This window comes from Bufo bufo, chromosome 6 (genome assembly GCF_905171765.1).
Source record: "Bufo bufo chromosome 6, aBufBuf1.1, whole genome shotgun sequence".
Taxonomy (NCBI): Eukaryota; Metazoa; Chordata; class Amphibia; order Anura; family Bufonidae; genus Bufo; species Bufo bufo.
The window spans coordinates 4,656,952-4,672,065 of record NC_053394.1 but is presented as its reverse complement, the minus strand read 5'-3'; the positions used below and the strand labels follow the sequence as shown (position 1 = coordinate 4,672,065).

General features: G+C 48.5%; 1 protein-coding gene across 1 annotated transcript in view; it reads right to left on the bottom strand.

The window, feature by feature from the left end:
- The window catches only part of LOC121005149 (pancreatic lipase-related protein 2-like), a 247,085-nt gene that overhangs the window by 211,432 nt on the left and 20,539 nt on the right, over nucleotides 1-15,114 (bottom strand). The window lies entirely within an intron of this gene.

Genomic DNA, 15,114 nt, shown 5'->3' with positions numbered 1-15,114 from the left:
CAGTTCTACTGTTTTATGGTTGCCTACTTGGAGGGACGCTACGGATTGGCGTCTAACACCGCATGCACCACCACATATAAGGCCAGTATACCCTCTAGTGCTGCTACACCTACTATACCTGTTATTGTCATCTAATGTGATTTTATTTAATATTCCTCACAAATGTGCATTGAAAGCCTTGTTTGAATGTACTTTGCTGTAAATTTCATGTACACCAGCAGGTGGCAACAATGTGTCAGCAGGGCCTTAGTAACAGTTTAGCATATCTAGACTGGAATAGTTTATTCCAGTTTAACTCCCCCCTCTTTGAGCAGAGTGGGCTCGCCCATGTCCTGCCTCATGGGGAGGAAAGGAAGTTAATGCTAGTGTGCCAGCCACCCCGGCTGTGCTGGTAGGAGCTCCCAGTTCTAGGGATCCCAAACCAGGATTGTGTCTCGGCTGAGACAAAAGATCACCATTCCCAGTCTGAGCCTTCAGCCTCAGCTGGTAGAAAGCAAGCAGCCACCCACAGAACTCCAGGAAGAACCATACCCTTTGAGCTAACTGTGAGTACCATCCAGAGACCAGGAGAAGCCAAAATCCTCCTCAGCAAGTCAGTCCCATGCACAGCAGAAGATAGAGCAGAAGATAGTAATTCCTGCCATATTCTCCAGGCATATGATAGAAGCAGAAGACAGATTCCTGCCATACATTGCCAATACCTGCTGGGACCAAAGACTATTGCTGTACCTCATATGGATTACTGCTGCATCAGAGTAAAGACAATTTTGAATTATATTCCAAGTCTGGATCTCAATTATTGCTACCAAAACCCTCAATTACTCCTACTAGCAACACACTCATTTAAGTGAGCCAGGATCCAGTAGTCCAGCCGTACCACTATACTTACACTATACTTACTACTACACAGAGACATTACACCACTCTGGCATTCCTCAGATGGTACATGAGTTGCAACACCTTAAAGGGCCCTGTGTTATTTAGAGATGTCCCAAACTATTCACCGGCGAACAGTTCCCGGCAAACATTGCTTGTTCGCGTTCGCCGCGGCAGGCGAACATATGCGATGTTCGGTCCGCCCCCTATACGTCATCATTGAGCAAACTTTGGCCCTGTACCTCACAGTCAGCAGACACATTCCAGCCAATCAGCAGCAGACCCTCCCTCCCAGACCCTCCCACCTCCTATCAAAAAGCAAGGACAGCATCCATCTTAGATTCATTCCCATGGATTGAAAGATGAAAAACAGCATGGGTTTACTTCAGGGAGATCATGTCAAACTAATGTTATAGATTTTTTTGATTGGGTGACTAAAATAATAGATGGAGGAGGTGCAGTAGACATCGCTTATCTAGACTTTAGTAAGGCTTTTGACACTGTCCCACATAGAAGACTTATCAATAAATTGCAGTCTTTGGACTTGGACTCCCATATTGTTGAATGGATTAGGCAGTGGCTGAGGGACAGGCAACAGAGGGTTGTAGTCCATGGAGTATATTCAGACCATGGTCTTGTTACCAGTGGGGTACCTCAGGGATCTGTTCTGGGACCTATATTGTTTAATATCTTTATCAGCGAAATTGCAGAAGGCCTCTATGGTAAGGTGTGTCTTTTTGCTGATGACACAAAGATTTGTAACAGGGTTGATGTTCCTGGAGGGATACACCGAATGGAAAAGGATTTAGGAAAACTAGAGGAATGGTCAAAAATCTGGCAACTAAAATGTAATGTTGATAAGTGCAAGATAATGCACCTGGGGCGTAAAAACCCAAGAGCAGAATATACAATCAGTGATACAGTCCTAACCTCAGTATCTGAGGAAAGGGATTTAGGGGTCATTATTACAGAAGACTTAAAGGTAGGCAGACCATGTCATAGAGCAGCAGGAGATGCTAGCAGAATGCTGGGGTGTATAGAGAGAGGCATTACCAGTAGACAGAGGGAGGTGCTCATGCCGCTCTACAGAGCACTAGTGAGACCTCATCTGGAGTATTATGCTCAGTACTGGAGACCATATCTCCAGAAGGATATCGATACTTTGTAGAGAGTTCAGAGAAGAGCTACTAAACTGGTCCATGGATTGCAGGATAAAACTTACCAGGAAAGGTTAAAGGACCTTAACATGTATAGCTTGGAAGAAAGACGAGACAGAGGGGAGATGAGAGAAACTGCTAAATACATAAAGGGAATCAACAAGGGAAAAGAGGAGAGAAGATTTACAAGAAGAAAAACTGCTACAAGAGGACATAGTGTTAAATTAGAGGGGCAAAGGTTTAAAAGTAATATCAGGAAGTATTACTTTACTGAGAGAGTAGTGGATGCATGGAATAGCCTTCCTGCAGAAGTGGTAGCTGCAAATACAGTGGAGGAGTTTAAGCATGCATGGGATAGGCATAAGGCCATCCTTCATATAAGATAGGGTCGGGGGCTATCCATAGTATTCAGTATATTGGGCAGACTAGATGGGCCAAATGGTTCTTATCTGCCGACACATTCTGTTTCTATGTTTCCATTCTGAAGCTGCAGTGAAAGTGAGAGCAGGGAGAGTGCTGCTGCTGCTGCTGCTGAATTAATAGGGAACTCGTTAGGCCTCTTTCACACTTGCGTTGTTGGGATCCGGCATGCACTTCCGTTGCCGGAGGTGCCTGCCGGATCCGGAAAAACGCAAGTGTTCTGAAAGCATTTGAAGACGGAACCGTCTTCCAAATGCTTTCAGTGTTACTATGGCACCCAGGACGCTATTAAAGTCCTGGTTGCCATAGTAGGAGCGGGGAGCGGGGGAGAGGTATACTTACAGTCCGTGCGGCTCCCGGGGCGCTCCAGAATGACGTCAGAGCGCCCCATGCGCATGGATGACGTGATCCATGTGATCACGTGATCCATGCGCTTGGGGCGCCCTGACGTCACTCTGGAGCGCCCGGGGAGCCGCACGGACGGTAAGTATACTGCTCCCCCGCTCCCCGCTACACTTACCATGGCTGTCAGGACTTTAGCGTCCCGGCAGCCATGGTAACCACTCTGAAAAAGCTAAATGTCGGCTCCGGCAATGCGCCGAAACGACGTTTAGCTTAAGGCCGGATCCGGATCAATGCCTTCCAATGGGCATTAATTCCGGATCCGGCCTTGCGGCAAGTGTTCCGGATTTTTGGCCGGAGCAAAAAGCGCAGCATGCTGCGGTATTTTCTCCGGCCAACAAACGTTCCGTACCGGAACTGAAGACATCCTGATGCATCCTGAACGGATTACTCTCCATTCAGAATGCATTAGGATAATCCTGATCAGGATTCTTCCGGCATAGAGCCCCGACGACGGAACTCTATGCCGGAAGACAATAACGCAGGTGTGAAAGAGCCCTTAGCTAGGTCAGTGTTCTGTGTCCACTCCAGTCCTCAAAGACTCATCTGCTGTAAGGACAGCGTCCTGACAGCACCCCAAAAAGCCCTTTTTAGGGCTGGTACATCAGTCTTCTTTTATTTTATTTTTTTTAATATACAGTACAGACCAAAAGTTTGGACACACCTTCTCATTCAAAGAGTTTTCTTTATTTTCATGACTATGAAGGCATCAAAACTATGAATTAACACATGTGGAATTATATACATAACAAACAAGTGTGAAACAACTGAAAATATGTCATATTCTAGGTTCTTCAAAGTAGCCACCTTTTGCTTTGATTACTGTTTTGCACACTCTCGGCATTCTCTTGATGAGCTTCAAGAGGTCGTCCCCTGAAATGGTCTTCCAACAGTCTTGAAGGAGTTCCCAGAGATGCTTAGCACTTGTTGGCCCTTTTGCCTTCACTCTGGGGTCCAGCTCACCCCAAACCATCTCGATTGGGTTCAGGTCCAGTGACTGTGGAGGCCAGGTCATCTGGCGCAGCACCCCATCACTCTCCTTCATGGTCAAATAGCCCTTACTTTCAAAGTTTTCCCAATTTTTCGGCTGACTGACTGACCTTCATTTCTTAAAGTAATGATGGCCACTCGTTTTTCTTTACTTAGCTGCTTTTTTCTTGCCATAATACAAATTCTAACAGTCTATTCAGTAGGACTATCAGCTGTGTATCCACCTGACTTCTCCTCAACGCAACTGATGGTCCCAACCCCATTTATAAGGCAAGAAATCCCACTTATTAAACCTGACAGGGCACACCTGGTAAGTGAAAACCATTTCAGGGGACTACCTCTTGAAGCTCATCAAGAGAATGCCAAGAGTGTGCAAAGCAGTAATCAAAGCAAAAGGTGGCTACTTTGAAGAACCTAGAATATGACAAATTTTCAGTTGTTTCACACTTGTTTGTTATGTATATAATTCCACATGTGTTAATTCATAGTTTTGATGCCTTCAGTGTGAATCTACAATTTTCATAGTCATGAAAATAAAGAAAACTCTTTGAATGAGAAGGTGTGTCCAAACTTTTGGTCTGTACTGTATATATTGCAGTTGCCTGCCAGTGTGTGAGAGGCCACAGGCCCACAGACTGTACTGTGTGCACACCACTAATATCGGGTGGCACAGCACCTTGCAGATAAAAAAGTCATAAATTTTTTTCTCTGTAATATAAATGCAGTTGCCTGCCAGTGAGTGTCAGGCCCACAGACTGTACTGTGCCCACTGCCCACCACTCATATCGGGTGGCACAGTACCTTGCAGATAAAAAAAAGTTGTAAAGGATGCCCTTCTATGGTGGTTCGCATGTTTTCCACTCCCTGCTTAAAAGACTTTCACTAACTTTTGAACCCTGGTCTAATTCGTGCCAGGTTGGGATATGTTACATGTCTGTGTATTGTAAAGGGTGGGACATTGTATAAGTTGAGTAGTGATGTCTGTTCCATTGTCTATCTGTGTGTATTGGCAATTGCCCTCTGTCCTGAGAGATAATTGAATTACAACTCGGTTGACTCCAGGACAGAGGACATTGTGTATGGTCCTGCCTGTGATGATTATGTTAACCATTGTACCATGATTATACCCCAGGCAGATGAGAGGATGTTATGTGGGTTGTAACCTTTGTGCTATGGGTTAATGTATGTTTGTTGTGGGTGTCTCCCTTGCATGGGAGCAGGGGATAAAAGAAATTGTATTTTTGAATGTGAGGAGCTTCCAGTAAAATCTTGTTCCAGTATCCAGCTTTGGCTCATATGTGGAATTATTCAGCGCTACCAGCGATTTCTTTTTTGGCGAATGGGGGATTCTTCAACTAATTGAAACTAAGGAATTACAAGGCGGTGAGACACAGAGATACCGTCACAACTGGTTGGCAGCAGCGGGATTTTCCTTTTTCTCCCTAAACGAAGAATCCAAAGGAAACGGGTGTACAGTGAATTGAAAGCTGGTACACACAGCTCAAGCGCAGCACATTAAAGGAACTATTGGAAGTTTGTAGGAAAAGTGCAGGCTGCAAGGCTAAGCGGATCATTATAGCCGAATTGATGGAGCTAGACCGAGGCACCTTGGCTGAAGCAGTAACAATCGGTCAGGAAACCGAAATACCGGCCGTTCGGAAGATGGATATACCGATGGTTCGGGAAACTGAATCTCACATGAACCGGGAGATGCGAGAGAGACTGGCATGGTTTGGACCGAACCCAACGCTGGAGATCATCATGTAGGTGATGAAAATCCTAGCAGAAGAAAATACACAGAAAGCACAGCTGGAGCTACAGTTAAAACTGGCAGAGACACAGCAAGCAGCCGTAAGTTCCCCGAGCGGAACCAGCAGCACTGCGGACTCCAGAAAGGTTCCCTTCAGTGCATTTAAAGCATTTGATGAAAAGGACTGTGAAATTGATGGGTACCTGGCAGACTTTGAGCGCCAGTGTATCCTACATCGAGTACCAGCAGAAGACTGGATTTCCATACTTGCAGGGAAGCAGCAGATGCCTTCCGAGCGGTACCCTGGGAGGATGTTCATAGCTATGCCCGGGTTAAGGAAGCCCTCCTCGCCCGGTATGCAATAACTCCAGAGGCATACCGGCGAAAATTCAGGGATTTACGGAAGCTGGAAAAGGACTCTTATGCAGAATGGGCCTGTCGCCTGCAACAATAAGCTACCCATTGGATCACCAGCTACCAAGCTACAACCCTGGATGACGTCCTGCAGTTGGTACTACTGGAGCAGTTCTACGACCACATCCAAGCAGAGGTGAAAGAGTGGGTAAGAGACCGCAAGCCCCTTTCCCTACCAGAGGCTGCCAAATTGGCAGACGAGTATGCAGATACTCGGAGAACTACAGCACCTACTCCAAGAACCCAACCTCCACGTCCCACAGTACCCACAGCATCAGCGGCCCCCAGGTACCAACAGCCCAGCAGGCCGGTGACAGCTACACCTCGCTATTCCCGGCCACCCAACAGCAACATCACTTGTCATCGGTGTCGCCAAGTGGGGCATATTCGGAACAACTGTCCATTGGAGTCCCCCTGAACCAGCTGGACCCGACCCGGTTTCCCTCAACCCCAGGCGGCCGTTCATTGCGTGGATTACCAAGTACCCTCTGTGTGGGATGCCAAAGAATTAAGCCGGGAAGAACCCCTGGGTAACTTGTATGAAGCCCTTAGTGTTCAATCCACCATCACTGACAACCGCAAACATCATTGTCAGCTGGTGATGATTAATGGGAAAACTGCCCGCGGACTACGAGACAGTGGCGCTACCATAACCCTGGTACAAAGGCACCTCATTGACAACAAAGAGAGACCAGGGAAATCGATTGCTGTGCGAGTGGCAGGGGGGGGCAGTGTACCGGATTCCTACCGCTCAGGTACATCTGGACTGGGGTGCCGGAGCAGGCAACGTACAGGTTGGGGTAATGAAAGAGTTGCCCGCTGAGGTAGTGTTGGGCAATGATATTGGCCCTTTGACTTCCGCTTTTGCAGCCACTTCTCCGCAAGAAGTACAAGCCGTGACAACACGAGCCCAAAGTCGTGCTACCGAGAGCCACCCACAACCAACCGACACCCAGGTAAGCCAACTGACTATACCCTTGACTGTAGCCCCCTTCCCTGGGATACTCCAGAGGATTTTGGGAAGGAAGTGTGTGGGGGGGTCCCACCCTCAGCCATTACAGGGAAAAAGCTCCCACCCTCAGCCATTGCAGGGAAAAAGCTAAGGGAGGGCATGGGGGGTTAGAAAAAGAGCAGCTAGTATGGGAGGAAGGTCGCTTGTATCGTTTTATTGAGACTCGGGTCAATGCACCCGGGCCACAGCAAAAGCGCCAGATGGTAATACCGAGCAAATACCGGCAAGAGCTATTGCGAGTAGCGCATGATGTCCAGTTAGCTGGACATTTAGGAAGACGCAAGACGTTACACCGGATAACCCAGAACTTCTTTTGGCCTGGGGTATCTGACGACGTCCGGGCGTACTGTCAAACCTGTGAAGTATGCCAACGGGGAGGGGATCACCCGAAGGCTAAACTGATTCCCCTTCCTATAATAGAGGAGCCCTTTGCGAGGGTTGCAGTGGACATTGTAGGACCCCTAGAGAAGCCTAGTCACTCCGGTAAGCGCTATATACTTACCGTAGTAGACTACGCCACCCGTTATCCGGAGGCCGTAGCCCTCCCAAATATTCAGGCCGAGACAGTGGTGGATGCCCTGGTCAAGATATTCTCTCGAGTGGGATTTCCCAAAGAGATTCTATCAGATCAGGGCACACAGTTCACTGCCGAGGTCACCCAACAACTATGGAAGTTGTGTGGGGTTAACTCGATAACCAGCTCCCCGTACCACCCCCAGACCAATGGGCTCTGTGAGCATTTCAACGGAACGTTGAAACAGATGTTGAAAGCGTTCATAGGAGCCTATAGGGACTGGGAGCGATTCCTGCCGCACTTACTGTTCGCCTACCGGGAGGTGCCGCAGGAATCCACCGGGTTTTCACCCTTTGAACTATTATACGGGAGGCGGGTGAGGGGGCCACTAGATCTCATTAAGGATCACTGGGAAGGTCACACAGAAATAGAAGGGACCCCGATTGTACCATATGTGTTGGAGCTGCGGGACCGCATGGAGGAGTTGACTCAGGCTGTCCAGAACAACCTCCGGGCGGCCCAACGGCGCCAGAAAATATGACAGGAAGGCCAGGTACCGAAGCTTTCAAGTAGGACAGAAGGTGATGGTACTGAGACCCGTCTGTACTGACAAGCTTCAGGCTGCCTGGCAGGGACCTTATAAGGTTATAGGACAGGTATGTGATACAACTTATACGGTAGCTAGCTGTGAGAATGAGGAGGTGAAACAGACGTTTCAAATCAACATGCTCAAAGCATATCAGGAAAGAACGGAAGAGGTAACTGCCATCTGCGCCCCTGCCGATGAGGACACAGAGGCACTACCATTACCAGACATGTTAGGGGGTACCCGAGAAACAAGAACAATGGAGTTAGTCCAGTTAGGGGAACAACTAGCACCCCAGGAGAAAGCTCAGGCAGTCCGCTTACTCGAGTCCAAAAGGGCCACATTCTCCCAAGAACCCGGGTACACCCCACTGACTGTCCACAAAGTGGAAACTCCAGGGCAGACGCCACTAAGGCAACCCCCTTACCGCATCCCTGAAGCGGTCAGAGATGGGATGCGGAAAGAAATAGAAGAAATGCTCCGGCTAGGGGTAATAGAGCACTCAGAAAGTCCTTGGGCCTCCCCTGTAGTTCTAGTACCGAAGCGGGATGGTACAACCCGCTTCTGTGTAGACTACAGGCGACTCAATGACAAGACGGTCACAGACGCTTATCCCATGCCTCGGATGGATGAATTACTGGACCGCATATCCACGGGGAGGTATCTGACCACGATCGATCTGTGCAAAGGGTACTGGCAGATTCCTCTCGCTGAGGATGCGAGCCCTAAATCCGCTTTCATCACCCCGTTCAGCTTATACCAATTCCGGGTTATGCCGTTCGGGATGAAGAACGCCCCGGCCACATTCCAGCGGATGGTGGATCGCTTATTAGAGGGTCTCCAGGATTATGCATGTGCCTACCTGGATGATATCGCCATCCATAGCGATACCTGGGAGGCACACTTAGAACATGTAGGGGAAGTATTGGATAGGATTAGGGGGCCGGTTTAACCTTGAAGCCAGACAAGTGTCAGAGGTACAATACTTGGGCCATCGAGTAGGTTGCGGTAAGCAACGACCGGAACCGGCTAAAATAGAGGCAGTTGCTAATTGGCCCACTCCCCGTACCAAGACACAAGTCATGGCCTTCCTGGGGACAGCCGGCTACTACCGACGTTTCGTACCCGACTACAGCACCCTAGCCAAACCCCTGACTGACCTCACACAAAAGAAACTACCCCGACAAATCCTGTGGTCCGCGGAGTGTGAGGTGGCTTTCCAAGCTTTGAAAAATGCTCTAATTAATGCTCCTGTGTTGGCTGCCCTAGATCCTAACAAAAGGTTTATGGTTCACACAGATGCCTCAAGGTTTGTACTGGGGGCAGTATTAAGCCAGGTCGGTGAGGATGGAGGGGAGCACCCGGTGATCTACCTGAGTCGGAAATTGCTGCCAAGAGAAGTCAGTTATGCGGCCATTGAGAAAGAGTGCCTGGCGCTGGTTTGGGCCCTCAAAAAACTCACCCCCCATCTGTATGGCCGTGCCTTCAGTGTCATGACTGACCACAACCTCTTGGTCTGGCTCAACCGGGTCTCTGGAGACAATGCTCCTTTATTACGGTGGAGCCTGGCCCTCCAACCCTATGTATGATTTCACCATCCATTACCGCCCTGGCAAGCAAAACGGCAACGCGGTTGGGCTTTCAAGGCAAACTGACTTATTATCTGACTGAGCCTGAAGCATCGGCAGCCCATACTAGACCAGGAAAGGTCTAACCGTGTCTGCCGGATCAGGGAAGAAAAAGGGGGGCCATTGTAAAGGATGCCCTTCTATGGTGGTTCGCATGTTTTCCACTCCCTGCTTAAAAGACTTTCACTAACTTTTGAACCCTGGTCTAATTTGTGCCAGGTTGGGATATGTTACATGTCTATGTGTATTGTAAAGGGTGGGACATTGTATAGGTTGAGTGGTGATGTCTGTTCCATTGTCTATCTGTGTGTATTGGCGATTGCCCTCTGTCCTGAGAGATAATTGAATTACAACTCGGTTGACTCCAGGACAGAGGACATTGTGTATTGTCCTGCCTGAGATGATTATGTTAACCAGGGTGTACCATGATTATATCACAGGCAGACGAGAGGATGTTATGTGGGTTGTAACCTTTGTGTTATGGGTTAATGTATGTTTGTTGTGGGTGTCTCCCTTGCATGTGTAGTGTACGGGGACTGTAATACCCGTCACTACAAAAGGGTCACTTGGTGTGCTGTCGTCCCTCCTTAATTATGGGGAAGTTGGTATATGTCAGTTTTATAAAATGTCATGTAATGTAATGCTATGTATTTCCCTGTTACTGTGAAACTTGCATGTACAGGCCTGCTAGGGGTGTCATTCCAGCTCTTAGTCACTAGAGGGAGCTAGGGAGCCCTAGTTTATATAAGGCCCAGTCAGGGAAGGGAAAGGCAGTCTAGTCTAAGTGTCTGTCTAAAGCTGCAGCCTGTAGTCTGAAGCTGGAGCTTAGACTATGTCAGAGACAAGTCCAGGCCTGAAGCCTGCGGACCAGGAGAGGGTATTGCAGTCCCTGTAACCGGGTTCCAAATCCTAGGAGAAGGTTCCCCTCCTGAATTCATATATGCAGAAGCAGGAAGACCACTGTTAAAGAGATCAGTGCAGAAGCTTCTAGAGGCTGAGGAAGCTGAGAGGGAGACAGAGGCAAAGCTCAAGAAAGCAAGAAGTACTCAAGATAACAGAGGAGGTACTTTATAAAGAGAAAACCAAGGATATACGCCAGAGTTAAGGTATTGGGCCTTGGAGAAGATTTTCTATGTCCCAGGATCAGTCAGGAATAGAGTGCAAGCTCCTGTACTGCAAGTCCTGTGTTTCACACTCTGAAGTTGCCTTGCTTAATCTGTATTGCCTGCATCGACTGTATTGAAAAATCAACTGTATGCAAAGGAACTGCGTTTCCGTTAATGTCTCTATATGAACACTACTAAAGTTGGAGTTCTGTTTTAACATCACGTGGTTCCTCAGTTATTCCTGCTATCAGCAAACGGCGTGCCACCGTTTAATTGGCACTGGCGTCACGAACATTTCTCATCATCACCTGCCCTTGCAGAGAGTCAGCCGTCTCAGGTTAGTGTCTATTGCACTACAACACCCAGGAACACTATTAAACACAACTTGAGTACGCTGCACCTCTCTTTTGGCGTCACGAACAGGATACGCACGCTTTCTAGTGCAAGAAGCGTGAACTTTGTGCCTTATACAGTTGCCCTGTGACCAAAGTGACAAATTGCCTGTTTATTTAAAGTGGACTTTGTGGACTGAAAATCATACCAAAAGTGTTCCTAAAACCTCTAAAAAGCGCTGTGCAGTGTTGCGCTATCAAGAGGAAGAAAATCGCCACATTGGAGTGTGGTTTTATGGACTTTTCATCATCCTGCTTGCTGTCAGTGAATAGACAGCGTTTATACCCAAAGATGGCCGCTGAGGCTGCTGAAATAGCTGCTGCGTCATCTTCATCCCGAAAAGGCGGGAAAAATTGGCGCCTTTCTGAGGAAATAGCGGGAAGGAGTTCAAGGTCAGGCGCCACTGCTTATCTGGACATTTGCATGTCGGCCAGCATGGACTCCGCCTTCCATATACTGGAATACCTGGGGGGCGGCCTCCCAGTGCAATAGGAGGAGCTGGCTGATTTAATTGACGCGACCCTATCGCTCTCCGGAGAAGGATCGAGCATGTTGGAAAGTGAACAGAGCGTTGCTGCAACGTCCGCACCGGAGATTTCAAAAATGAGTGAAATTGGTGTAGAGCCAGAGGAGGCTCCACCGGCCTACTCTCCGGGACCGGAGAAACCCGCCTGCCGCCCACGGGAGAAAGAACCAGAGCATTATTTCAGCTCATGGAAAGACTTCTTTCAGCCCTCTTTCAAGTGGTCGTCACTTATGGCAGAGATCCGGGAGGCCGCTATAAAGCGGAATACAAAGACCAAGATCTATTATGAAGAGTTGACCAAGACAATCCATGAACGACACACCGACACCCAACCCCGCCTGGAAAGGAGAAAGGGAGTGGTGGTGTCCTTTGACAAAACCCGTGGCTACGGGTTCATACAAGATTACCTGACTGGCAGAGACCTATATGTTAACAGAAGGTCTGTCAAGAGAGACTACCTCCCTTCCTATCAGCACAGCCTCCGCGAGGGAGAGGAAGTGGAGTTCACCCCTGCCGAGAGCCTGAGAGGCCCGTATGCAACTGCCGTGACCCGTCCCAAGCGAGAACCTGAGGACTGGGAGGCAGAAGAAGACTACTCTGGCTGCGAGCGGGAACCGGAACGCTCTCCAGAGCTGGCCCATCACGCCTTCCAGGAGCGGAGCTCCTTCATTGGGCCTAACGTCTTCTGGCAGCCAACCGTGTTGGAAAAATGGGTGAGCCCCTATCCTTCCCCCGAGCTGCCTCGTCGGGAGAAGACCATACGAGAGATGGAAAATTTAAAAGGACTTCAAAATACCTTTGAGAACATCCGGAGGGGTCGGAGACCCGATGCATCACCAGAACCTGCAGAGGCCGAGTCCGCGCCATCATTGACTGTACCTGTGCCGGCGGCGCCAGCAGATGACAGCGACTCTGACACAGAGAGCATCGGTGAACAGATTGTCCGGCTGGAAGAGAAGTTGCGGGAGCTGCGCAAGATCGCGACCGCCAGGATCCAGACGCCGCCAAAGAAGGACGAGGTAAGGGTGCCTGTCACCACCCGTAGACCACCTTCTGCTGCCACCGCTCCGTCAGTGCCCCAAAGAAGACCTCCTGTTGCTGTGAATAGCTGCACAGAGCCCACCGGACCGCTTGAGGCGGCGGTATCAACTCCATTCCATCCCACAATTATCATGCCGGGACCGGGTACGGTCCACCCAAGGGTTTACCCCTAGGCCCATGGGGCCAATACCTATTAGGGGCCCCTTTACTCTGCAGCTGCCCCCTAACACCGTTATGTGGGCCCATCCTCCTGTAGAGGACTACTACAGGCCATATTTGCCAGCAGAGCCAAGTGGTTATGATATGCCTCTGTAAATCAGCCTGCTAGGCCTTTTGATTTATTTCATCAATGAATGATGGTATTAACCCTTCCAGGACAGGAGTCCTATGTTTCCTGGTCGTTTGTTGCTGCTGCCAGTTCATCCACGGCTCAGTGGTAGGTGTTGACCACTGAAATCCCAAAGTCAACAAAGCCACGTTTGTTTCCAGGACCTCCTGCCTGCTTTTGCTACCCCACGCCAAGTTGTGCCTGTTCCTTAGTTGCACCTTTTACCCTTCACCCCCTTTTCAGGTTGATCAGGGGTATTACAGCACTTGTCTTTGCTGTCCTTTTATTGTGCAACTTGATACTAAGGAACCGTGCCCGGAGACAGACTCAAAAGGACCTGAGCCTCTGAGATTTTTGCTCTTTTAAAAGGAAATGTGCCCAGAGATGGACTCCACCGCATGAGAGCCTCTGTGATTTATAGGAAAATAACCTGGGTACGGACTCATGTTTGTTCTTTGAGCCTCCAAGAACTTTTATACTGTTTTATCCATTTTGCTGTTCTATTATGGACTTATTCATTGTCATGGACTATCCTGGTTATAATGTTACGCTGTGCCAGGTCAGCGCCCCCGTTCCATTCACTATCCTGAGAAGAAGAGAACGACGCCCCTTGTCACCAACCTTCACCTTTGCCAATTGGACCTGATATGAATGTAAATGCAGATGAATTACATGTATGTATGCCTGCATGTCTCTTTTTCTATTTCAGGTAGAGATTCCAGTTGGGCGACCCATGATGGAGTACGAGGTCGTACTTAGCTTAAAGCAGTGGGGTATGTAGTGTACGGGGACTGTAATGCCCGTCACTACAGAAGGGTCACTTGTGTGCTGTCGTCCCTCCTAATTATGGGGAAGTTGGTATATGTCAGTTTTATAAAATGTCATGTAATGTAATGTTATGTATTTCCCTGTTACTATGAAACTTGCATGTACAGGCCTGCTAGGGGTGTCATTCCAGCTCTTAGTCACTAGAGGGAGCTAGAGAGCCCTAGTTTATATAAGGCCCAGTCAGGGAAGGGAAAGGCAGTCTAGTCTAAGTGTCTGTCTAAAGCTGCAGCCTGTAGTCTGAAGCTGGAGCTTAGACTATGTCAGAGACCAGTCCAGGCCTGAAGCCTGCGGACCAGGAGAGGGTATTGCAGTCCCTGTAACCGGGTTCCAAATCCTAGGAGAAGGTTCCCCTCCTGAATTCATATATGCAGAAGCAGGAAGACCACTGTTAAAGAGTTCAGTGCAGAAGTTTCTAGAGTCTGAGGAAGCTGAGAGGGAGACAGAGGCAAAGCTCAAGAAAGCAAGAGGTACTCAAGATAACAGAGGAGGTACTTTATAAAGAGAAAACCAAGGATATACGCCAGAGTTAAGGTATTGGGCCTTGGAGAAGATTTTCTATGTTCCAGGATCAGTCAGGAATAGAGTGCAAGCTCCTGTACTGCAAGTCCTGTGTTTCACACTCTGAAGTTGCCTTGCTTAATCTGTATTGCCTGCATCGACTGTATTGAAAAATCAACTGTATGCAAAGGAACTGCGCTTCCGTTAATGTCTCTATATGAACACTACTAAAGTTGGAGTTCTGTTTTAACATCACGTGTTCCTCAGTTATTCCTGCTATCAGCAAACGGCGTGCCACCGTTTAATTGGCACTGGCGTCACGAACATTTTCTACCATCACCTGCCTTTGCAGAGAGTCAGCCGTCTCAGGTTAGTGTCTATTGCACTACAACACCCAGGAACACTATTAAACACAACTTGAGTACGCTGCACATGGGAGCAGGGGATAAAAGAAATTGTATTTTTGAATGTGAGGAGCTTCCAGTAAAGTCTTGTTCCAGTATCCAGCTTTGGATCATATGTGGAATTATTCAGCGCTACCAGCGATTTCTTATTTGGCGAATGGGGGATTCTTCAACTAATTGAAACTAAGGAATTACAAGGCGGTGAGACACAGAGATACCGTCACAAAAGTCATTTAATTTT